Source organism: Mus pahari, chromosome 9 (genome assembly GCF_900095145.1).
Source record: "Mus pahari chromosome 9, PAHARI_EIJ_v1.1, whole genome shotgun sequence".
NCBI lineage: Eukaryota > Metazoa > Chordata > Mammalia > Rodentia > Muridae > Mus > Mus pahari.
Genome location: NC_034598.1, coordinates 5,971,624 through 5,982,961, shown reverse-complemented (window position 1 = coordinate 5,982,961; position 11,338 = coordinate 5,971,624). Strand labels below are relative to the sequence as shown.

The 11,338-nt window shown below is 35.2% G+C and overlaps 1 protein-coding gene and 1 non-coding gene across 6 annotated transcripts in view; both read right to left on the bottom strand.

Moving 5' to 3' along the window:
- Positions 1-11,338, bottom strand: part of Rev3l (REV3 like, DNA directed polymerase zeta catalytic subunit) — a 159,074-nt gene that overhangs the window by 141,143 nt on the left and 6,593 nt on the right. For 2 of the 5 annotated variants that reach the window (XM_029542501.1, XM_029542503.1), the window contains exon 2: positions 7,495-7,622. The exons of the other annotated variants lie outside the window; for them this stretch is intronic. The gene's annotated coding sequence lies outside the window, so the exon portion shown is untranslated. The remainder of the gene's footprint in view (positions 1-7,494; positions 7,623-11,338) is intronic. 5 annotated transcript variants of the gene reach the window in all.
- Positions 1,329-1,451, bottom strand: LOC115064754. The gene has a single exon (XR_003844577.1). It is a non-coding gene; the product is annotated as a U6atac minor spliceosomal RNA (small nuclear RNA).

Here is an 11,338-nt window from a genome sequence, read left to right as displayed (position 1 = left end):
CACACACACACACACACACACACACACACACACACACACACAACTTTAAAAAAAAGTAGTAAAGATATCAGAAAAATATTAAAGAGAATTGTGAAAAAAAAAAAACCTCTAGGACACAGGCACACTAAGGTATACTTTAGCTTGCCATTCTTAACCATGCCAGTCAGTAATATGTACACGCAACAAGTCATTGTCAGATAGTCTAGGGTTCAGAAAAACATTCTACATACACAATCACCCCAAAACAGTATCTGAAAACATTATTTGGAGAAACTAAGGTAATAAAATTGGAGCCCAAGCTGGGAGTATCAAAGCACAGTTGTAACTTAAGTATCACGAGGCAGGGAGAGCAAACTGAAACGTGGGCACTACATCAGGTTCAAGGCCAGTCTGGTAGACTGGACAACGTGCTACCACAAACAAACTGAGAAAGCAACTGAAACTATGGTGCTCTAGAGCAAATCAGTATGTCCAGTGGAATCCAAGCTACTTTAACTCAATATGTAAACTATCTTTGTTGTTATTAATAAAAATAATCTTTTTTAAAAAACGTATCTGAGAGTTTTGCACTTATTTGATCATCTGCATCCCTCCACCCTCCACCGACTATTCCCAGATCCGCACCCCCTTCACTCCCAACTTTGTGTCCTCCTTCTCCCCCGTCAAAGTCAAATTGTGTTACTCAAAAATTGGATCGAAGGCAGATTTAAGGAATCTGTGTCCACAAAGAAAGCTAATATTTAAAGATCATGTATAGTTTAGAACACTGAATACTTACAGAAGTCTTACAAAGCGGTGAGTACCAAAACCTGCCATTGTTTGTACACGGTCAGTATCTCCACTGTGAAATCTGAAACCTGCAAGGCTCTACAATCCCAGGTAGTTTTGAGCACTGGCACACAATCCTACACCCATCCTATAGTGATGGAGTCACACTGTTAGACTGTGATTTAGGTATGTATGAAACATGAATGAATTTCATAGGGCCTGTCCTTAAGATATTTCATTATGTACAGGCAAATAACACAAAATCCGAAACATTTATGATCACATATATCCTGAATGAGGGATACAAATCTGTATTACATAAGAGAAAATATTTTATTTTGTTCTTAAATTTTATAATTTCAACTGTATTTCAGTATATATGCTTTTTCCTCTGTACTTATACTTTCTTTTTGTTGTTGTTTTTGTTTTTCAGAGATCTTCCTGCCTCTGCCTCCCAAGTGCTGGGATTAGAAGTGTGTGCCACCACCACCTGGATTGTATTTATGCTAAAATAAAAATACATGAGACAATTTACACTGTAAAGCCAAAACTAAAAGAGGAAAAAAATGTATAAAATTATGACATAGGTAACAATGCCTTAACTATATGTGTGTTGTTAGGCCCAAGGGCCTCTTTTGTCCCTGTCACGGAGCGTGCTAACCTTCTCTCCCAACATCTAACACTAAGTGTACAAAATGATAAGGGCACAACAACAAAGCAATGGGTTCAGACAGGTTTTTTAAACACAAAGTGACATAACAGAATTAAAATACAGAACAGGCCATAATTTACATTAGGTATCATAGAAGCAATCATGTTTAAAAAGAAGGAGAAATAATGACACAGGACAAGAAGTATGATTCAAGAGGGAATCAATTAAAGAATCCCTTCCAATTACTACAGAGATATCTATAATGCTATCCAAGTAAACTTGCTACAGATCTACAAGAAAGCAGGTGTAAGACCCTACAATTAGCATTTAGAACTTTAGAACAATCCGACAGCAATTCTATCACTGTTATATATAATGATTTTTAAAATGCAGCTTGATTTTTTTTTCTAGTAATTTATCTTAGTGTAGTTTCGAATACCAGGAAAAAAAGTTTCTTCATTATAAATAGTTTAAAGAACTGCTATAAAAGTCCTATCAGTCAAGAAGCTTTTTGTGTGTGTATGCCAAATAGCATACACAGAAAAATTAGTAGTACAAAGTAAAACAAAACAGCAATGGAAAACAAACTGTTCATAACAGACGAGACAAAAATATAGGACATACAACATATAAAACAAAATTTTAAAATGTCATTTTCCCTATGTAGTTGTACATTCTAAGATATATCATCAGTTTAATATCAGCTTTTTTGGAAAGGAAAATCATTGTAGCAAAAGAACACACTGTGAGGTACACTACAACCTCTGAAATGTTTTTTTAAATGTTTAAAGGAATAATCAAAGAACTATCTATCAGTAATCTGAGAAATTACTTATAATGCAATGCATATAGATTGGTGACTTAATAAATTCTAAAAGAAACCAGTAATTTGAAAAGTTAAAAACCATGTAAAAGATACAAAATACTGGCTTCCAACTGGCTTCCAATATGTGCTCCCAGGTCACTTAAGAATTACTATTTGGCTTGATTTTTTTATTATACTGCTGAGCAAAATTAACTATGGAAAAAAGATCTGGCAACCTTAAGTATGGTTGTTTGTTTATTTGTTTTTTCAAGACAGGGTTTCTCTGTGTAGCCCTGGCTGTCCTGGAACTCACTCTGTAGACCAGGCTGGCCTCGAACTCAGAGATCCACCTGCCTCTGCCTCCCAAGTGCTGGGATTAAAGGCGTGAGCCGCCACTGCCCAGCCTTAAATATATTTAAAACTACATTAATTTACTGAAAAAAATGCTAACCTGTCTAATTCTACAGCTTTGAACTCCCTCTTATACTGAGTCCAGAAGAGTCAAATGCTTCATTCCAGATGCTACATAGGAGACAGACATGTCTGCATTCCATGGCTCCCCGAAATCTTACATAATCTCTACATTATTATTTGATAGTGGGACCATTATTATTTTTCCCAAAATGGCCACGTTTTTATTTATCTTATTATGTGATCGGTGGGAGACTAACAATCGAGTCACTCTTGTGTTGTCTAGTGTTGGGGAAGGGCCAAGTGACCAAAGGAATATTTTGTACTGATTTTGTATATTTTTGTGTTAAAATCACAACTATATATACAATGTGAAATAGGCAAGACTCAAAATAATACTCTGAACAATTATTCAAACTGACATGAAGTATTTCCTATCAATGCTATACAATCTGATCATCTAAAAGTAACCCTTTAGAAGACCCTATTTCTTGACTGTAATATCAAAACAACAGTCTCAAAATAAAAACAAATCTAGAAGAGGGAAAAAAAAGACAAGTTATTTTTGAAATTTTAAATCACATACTTTTAAAGATGAATTCTCCAAATAAGAAATGCCCATGCTGGATCTTTTTTTTTTTTTTTTTTTTCCATTTCTGTTCCAAGTATTCAGGTATAACATCATCAAAACGTGCTTGAAAAGGTTCATTTAACACACACACATACACACAAATTTATAAAATTGTTTAAATTAGTATTAAATAAAGAGCATTTACTGTAAGAACAACTAATAGATACAAGCCAATTTTCCTAATATGTAAAAAACATCTCAGAACCAAGACTTCTTGTTGGAAAACAAGAAAATGAGCAAAAGAGAAATAGTATTATTTAAAAAAAACAACAACAACAAAAACCATATGGACCAGAGATGTAGCTCAGTTGGCAAAAAGCTTAACCAGCTCCAGGTTTGACCCCCAGTACCACATAAACCAGGTCTAGTGGCAAATGGCCATAATTCCAGCACCTAGGAGGCAGGAGCAGGACTCAAGTTCAGAGTCTCTAAATAGTGACTGCCAGGACAGCCTGTGCTACATGAAACACTGTCTAAACATGCTTGTATGACTCTCAAACAAATGGGAAGACGATATTACTATAATAAAAAAAATACAGGAATCCAGAGACAGGCTGCACAAGCCTGGTGCTCAAGTTGGATCCTGGGAACCCACATAATATATGAAAGAGAAGACCTGACTCCACAAAGTTGTCTGTCCTCCAACCTATATCATGCATACTGTGAAACATGCATGGGCATAAACAGTATTATGGTTTGAATATACTTGGCCCAGGGAGTGGCACTATTAGGAGATGTGGCCTTGGAGTAGGTGTGTCACTGTGGACATGGGCTTAAGACCCTCATTCTAGCTGCCTAGAAGCCAGTCTTCTAGCAGCCTTCAGATGAAGGTGTAGAACTCTCAGCTCCTCCTGCACCACACCTGTCTGGATGCTGCCATGCTCCTGCCTTGATGATAATGGACTGAACCTCTGAATCTGTAAGCCTGCCCCAATTAAATGTTGTCCTTATAAGAGTTGCCTTGGTTATGGTATCTGTTCACAGCAGTAAAACCCTAAGACAAACACAAACCGAAGAAGAAAAAAGAGGAGGAAGAGGAGGAGGAGGAGGAGGAGGAGGAGGAGGAGGAGGAGGAGAGATGTATATTGTATTGAGATCCATATTTCCACCCATCAGATTGATGATAAAACACTTGAGAACATAATCTTCAGTATATGGTCTCATTTCTAGTAGCAGTACAGATTAAATAACTTCTATATTATAATTTTTATAATTTAAGAATGCCTGATAAAACATTTTTTAAAAACATGGCACATAAGATAATATATGACCTAGGTCATTTTTTAGAATTATTAAGTGTCTGCTTTCTCGGGTCTCTGAAAGCAGACAGGTAACTTTAAGACTCTTGGATGACTAGGGTAATCTTTCTTACTCCACCTATTGCCTATCTAATAATACTTTCTGTACAGTTAGTATATGATGTAAGTATTTGTGAATGAGACGCAGAAGAGTAGAACAAAAGTGATTAACACAAAGAATGACATGAACCATCAAATATATTACTTACATAAACACCTCCAGCTGAGAGTATAGCTCAGTGATAAAACATGTTGTCTATCACACACAGGGTTTAAACCCTAATATTATTATTAAAAAATTGTAAAAGTACCACTTAGTTTAAAAGGTGGTAATATCATACTGTTAGCATACTTTGGAAAAATGAGTCAGCCAGCAACAGTATAAGAGATTATAATAATGACCCCTAATTAGCCATACATCCTTAGGAAACCCCTAAAGACAGACCCTGTGATTTGTTTTGGACCATCAAACAAACAAACAAACAAACAAACAAACCAAAAACAAAACCCAATATGGGACTTGTCTTTACTTGTTGCTCCTGTAAACTCTGGTGCTAGCTTTAGGTGAAGAGTCATGGCTACCTTCCTAGAAACACATGGCTCTATGGCACCCTAGCCAACATCCAGTACTAAATTCCACAACAAATAAATATTTTTGACTAACCACTTGGCCTATCCATTGATGGCAGACATATAAGCAACTGTGCTCATAGAGAAGCAGGAACAGAAATGTTTTAACTAATAGATGCCCGGAATCATAGAGTACTGCAGCTACTTCTTGACAAGTTTCAGGGGGGACTGTTGTACAGCAAAAGTTAGTAAAAGTAGGTATGAAAACAAGACTTCTGATCAAATAAAATTCCACTTTACTTTTTCTAGTTTTTAAGCTTCACAGCTTCCACTGTCTGTGGAGGACTGGTCCCAGAGTCCCTACTCTTCTACCTCAGATATTCAAGTACTTATGTAAAGTAGAGCGGCACTTGTAAGTGGCCTATCTACAGCATCTCCTGCATTGTAAATAACCTCTGGATTACTTATAGTACCAAATACAATATAAATTCTAAGTAAACATCTGCTACCTTCAATTATTTAAGAAGTAACAATAAAAAAAAAAGTCTGCAAACATACAGCATGGGTGCAATTGTTTTTCCTCCCAAGTACTTTCTCAGACTGGATGAATCAAGATATAAAACCTACAGATATGAAGGTCTGACTACAGATTCACATACTACTTAAGTATACTAAACTTATATAAAAGTATTTTCTATTTGATTAACTGTAAAATCCAATTTCCTTATAGAAACATTTACATAAAGTACTTCAGTCTAAATGATCATGGAATGTTAAATATTATTTAGAAAAAAAAGGATCAATAGGGATACCTAGTGTACTGTTAATGTGATTAAGAACATGCTCACAGTCACTGTCATATACCAACAGTAACTATTACTGTATTCTGAAAACTCTTTATCTAGCTTTTATACTTGCTTTGTCTAGTGAGTAATAAGTTAGTACTCATTCTCTCATGTGCCCTTACTTGCTGTGAGGCAAACATGCTACACTCTCGGATATAAGTCAATTAGTCTCCTCACGTCTCATTTCCTCCAGTGTAAAGTGGGAAAGCAGTACTTGTTTTTACAGATATAAAGACTAAATTACTTGGAAAATGGTATACAGTAAAGATCAATAAGAAGCCCAAAATTTGTTACTAAAAATAATATTAAAACAATTAACTAACATATGTTTTCTAGTTTAAAACCTGAAATGTAATCAACCAAAATATGATTTTTCTGATTTTTGTGGAGGGAAAAAAACACTTAGAAATATATTCACAACTATACGCTGAAGACAATTGAAACATTAGCGAATAATGAATCACTTGGCCTATATTCCTCATCTTAGGTTTTAAAGCCAGAGGCTTCATTGTTTTTTATGTGTACTATAAATTCTTAAAAGGCAAAAACAAGCAAAGCAATAAATCCCTTTGATAAGTCACCTTTACTTTGACATTGGCATATGCTTTTAATATGTTCTACCATAATTTATCTATTTTTTAAAGCATTATTAATGGTTTTGGAAAATAAGGCTCCTTCAAAGAAATACAGTTAGCCTGACCTGTAGCCCTGGGAATGCAGTTACTCCCTAAGGTTTACCCCCTTTCAAGGAAAGATCAGACATGGACATTTATTTCCCTGCCCTACGTAAAACAAGTTATTTGTTTTTTTAAGTTATGGCTGGATAGGCGATTATAAAAATTGGCCAACTTTTAAGAGGTGTTTTAAATAGGTAGTTATCTCATCTATAGACTTGAGTCACTGATCAACTACCATACTCACAGTGTGCAAGGGATCCATCTATTTTACACTAATGTGAAGAATACAGAAACGCTACACAAGTACATTTTCCAGTTCACTTTAATTTGAACATTTTAAAGAGCACATATGAAGTAACAAGAAGATTCTAGAGACAAGTATTAAAAAGGGTTAACATTATGCTACTATATATGGCAGACATTTGCTGTTTTGGGTTTTTTTTTCCCCCCTGTTAATCCTGTGAGGTAGAAGTTATTAAAATTTGTTTTGCAGAGAAGGAGATTAAAGTACATAAAAGTAAAGTAACTTGCCCAGGGTATGTCAGCACAGAAGGCAGTAGGATGGAGGAGTTATTGGGGGGTGAGGGGTTACCTGAGGATATACTATGTGGCTATTTCTACAAACAATATTCAAGGCAATGAGTCCTTTAATAGCTGTGTGGGAAAGGGGCAGGCTTAAGAAAACCAAGGAGATAAACTTTGGGAATGGTAGAAGGAGCCAGAGGCTTAAAGAACGTGATTTCTGAGTTGTTATTTTAAGGATGAGTACCAACTTCAACGCCAAGGATCACCCACCCCCCCTCACCCCCAACATATTAACCAAAATAAATTACTTACTTGAAATTGAGAAAAACAATTTTGAGAGTAATCTTCCTCAGATATATTATTCCATAGTTTTAAAACAAATAATATGATGACAGTTTAATTTTTAGGATGCTTTTATGTGGCTTGTCTTGGTTTTTATTCTGAAATGAAATTTAGATTAGTCATTTTCTTGTTCTGAGAAACTAGGAGTATGCCAACATGTTTTAACTTTACATTTTTTCACATAGCAACATGTATTCTTACTTACAAAGCCATCTATTTCACATCTTAAACAAACCTAATTTAATATATAAGTTACTTTTTAAGTGTAAATATATGTATATGCAAACTAAAATATTTCTTTTAATTCTTGCTATACTTTCTTGGCAATTGTAATAAGTATAAGAAAAAATAGAAAACTTTTACAAACTGTCAAATATTAGACAAGGCATTTCTGAAGTAACATTTATTTGTTAATATAGTTAATGTTCTCTGAACCCAAAGAAAATTCAATAATTACCCCCCAAGGAAACTGATTTCAAATTCTTAGTATTTCCCAAAACTCTCACCTAAAGCTAAAATAGAATTGGCCAGAAAATCCATGTAAATCATTTCCCACTGATAATGACTATCATGTGCTTCAGAAGTCACTTTGCTAAACACACGCAATTTCTGCTGCAGAAAACAGTCCAGTTTCACAATACTAATTAAGCAACCAGAGTTTTCATTTAAATAATTTGAAATACTTTTAAAAAAAAATCTGTTAGAACCAGAAGAAAAATGGGACCATCTGGAAATTTTCAAAAGAATAAATTTTTTTAAATCGCCCAAAGGTTAAAGGATTGTAACTGGGAGTGATTTTATTTCTAATTTGTTCTGGTCTCCTAATGCATCTGCATCATGTTTGGATAACGAGTATCTTTCTGATTGTCTAAAATACCCATTTCTGTATTCTTTATATTTGCATGGCAATTGCAAGTTAACATAATTATTCATAATTGTATCCAAAGTTCCCTCTATCTTAATTCACATTATTCCCTCTTACTTACTATCACTCTAGTGTCAAAACAGCAGCTAGGTAACAAAGTAACGCACACTGTGGCAGCATGTCACATATCACATTCCTTAAGTTTATAAATATTCCTTTGAAACCACTAAAGCTGACGGCAACCAACACTATTTAAATGCAACCTACTTAAACTGCAACCTTTGTTTTTCTTTTTTCTTTTTTTTTTCTTTTTTCCTTTATATTAACTGAATGAAAAGCCAGAGGAAAATGCATTCCAGCAAAGGAATCTGAGAAGTCTAATATAGTTTTGATTATGTCTAATTCTAATATTGATTTTCATTTACAGGTGTCCTAAATTCTTCGTTATGTTTTACTTATTCTTAAAGAACAATCATCACACACACACAAAGCTTACTCAAATCTGTTCTACAATTATATTCTCTCCTCTTCTAGACACAGTTTAAACTATGTAAAATAAATTAGTAATTCTTCCAATGTTCTGTATTTCATCTTTCAATTGTCATCAATATCAACTCATTATATCCCTTCAAATTTGAGCAAGAAAGGGCCAATGTGCCCCATACTAACCAACTACTGGACACAGCCTGAAGATGTCTGTCTAAAACTCATGTGTGAATATTTATATGTATAATATATGCATACATTCCCATACACAGTTTCATACACACACACACACACACACACACACACACACACACACCCTCACTATGATACTGGTATTTAACACTTTGGACAGCAGAACAACACACAGATAATGGTGGTTAGTAGAAAATATACATAAAGAAATGTTAAGATTTAGAGCATTACAATAGATATTCTTTGATATATATACATATATATATATATAATGCAAAAGTTCATAATATGTGTACATTGTAAATCCAAACTTCACATCAAGAACAATTTTTTTAAAAGGGACACACATCTTCTGTTAGTTACCTTGCAGCCATCTAAGATGGTCCACCAATGCACACAGCAAGCAGGATTGAGACCTGGACCTAGAGATGGTCTTTCCCCGTCCTGTCTCTAGCTCCCCAAGTACCTTCTGTTTCCCTGTCATCGTCAGTGAGATACACCTTGCACAGGATGGCATGCTCCTCAGGTACTCTGAATACAAGCTCAGAGCAGCTCCAAAAATCTCTATTCCTCAAGAAACAGCTGTGGCTGATGGCTGATGTCATTCCAATTAGTGAAGCACTTTAACGCACTTCAGGTATCTAATAAAAACATTACTCATCCTGGTATTTATTAGTACCCCCCAAAAGTCTCCTTTTTGGATTCTCTAATTCACTATGGCCACCCTCCAAGGAGCTACACCCATCAATTAAAGACTCTGATTAAAAGATCACTAACAAAATAAAATGTTAAACAGCACTGTAACAATCATTTTGCAACTGTTGACAGCAATTATTAAGACCTGTTCCTTCTCTTCTGCTTTACTCATTCCTGTAGCTATAACTTAACCAGTTTTAATCACTGGTGGCAACTACTGTCACCAAATTTTCCTCTAGCTCTGAAGACAACAGTACATATGCATTACACTGTTATTGCTATCTAAAACATACTCCAGTCCTTCACTTTACCCTTTTGCTCTTAAGAAATGGCACTACTGCTGCACAGGCATTATTTTATCACAGTGCTGCCACAGATAGTCTTATATTTCATTTGACACATATGCAAAATGGGAAGTATAAAAGCCTTCAGTGGAATTGCTGATTTATAATAAAAGCGCACTTCTAATTTTGAACCTTTCCAAATTGCTTTACATGGGGCACGAGGACTTCATGATCTTACTACCAATGTCTGAGACTGCCATTCTTTCTTCACCATTCTCAACCTATCCTAAGTAGCTTTGTAAATATGACAGATGATGGAATACACTGCAGCTATAACTGTATAAGGCATATTATATACATGTAACACTATTCATATGAATTGTCTTTGTTCACTTCTCTATTGGTAGGAGCTATTTATTGGGAAGAAAGTGGGCCCTTTTCAAAAGTACAAATGAGCTTACAAGTTTTATTTAGCTTTTTACCTTGTGTTTCTTCCACATATAGAGTTTTATTTGTTTTATAAAATTCAGAATCTAGCCGGGCAATGGTGGCGCACACCTTTAATCCTAGCACTTGGAAGGCAGAGGCAGGCAGATTTCTGAGTTCAGGTCAGCCTGGTCTACAGAGTGAGTTCCAGGACAGCCAGGGCTACACAGAGAAACCCTGTCTCGAAAAAACAAAAAGAAAATCGAGAATCTAGCTTCAGTGCTGTTTTTTCATACTCTGAAAGCCATTCATCATTCCTAAACCACATCAAAAATAGGATCCTGTTCCTTATTTCACATGTTTTAGACAACTCTGGAAGCCAACTTATTTTTTGTTCCGAATAGTAGCAATCTATCTAGAAAGATCATTATTTAATAATCATTTCTCAACTATAAATCAAAAATAATATCTTTGTTTTAAAATATACGAGTTCATTTCTGAGTTTTACTCTGTTGCATTGTTATTGTGTGTCAAAGCCATCTTAAGTCCTGGAGCTAGAACTCACCTAGTATGCCCTCACCTAGCATGCGCAAGCTCCGGAGTCTGACACTCATTACAAGAAAGCACACCTTCAGAACCTACTCCCACATTTTAAAATTAAAACAACTTCACAAACAAATAGATATGTCAATCTAAAAATTGCTAGTTTGCTTTACAAAAAATGCTTTTGACGTTTTCTCAATTAATAATCAGGATCAGCTGGGTGCCGCACGCCTTTAATCCCAGCACTCGGGAGGCAGAGGCAGGCAGATTTCTGAGTTCGAGGCCAGTCTGGTCTACAAAGCGAGTTCCAGGACAGCTAGGG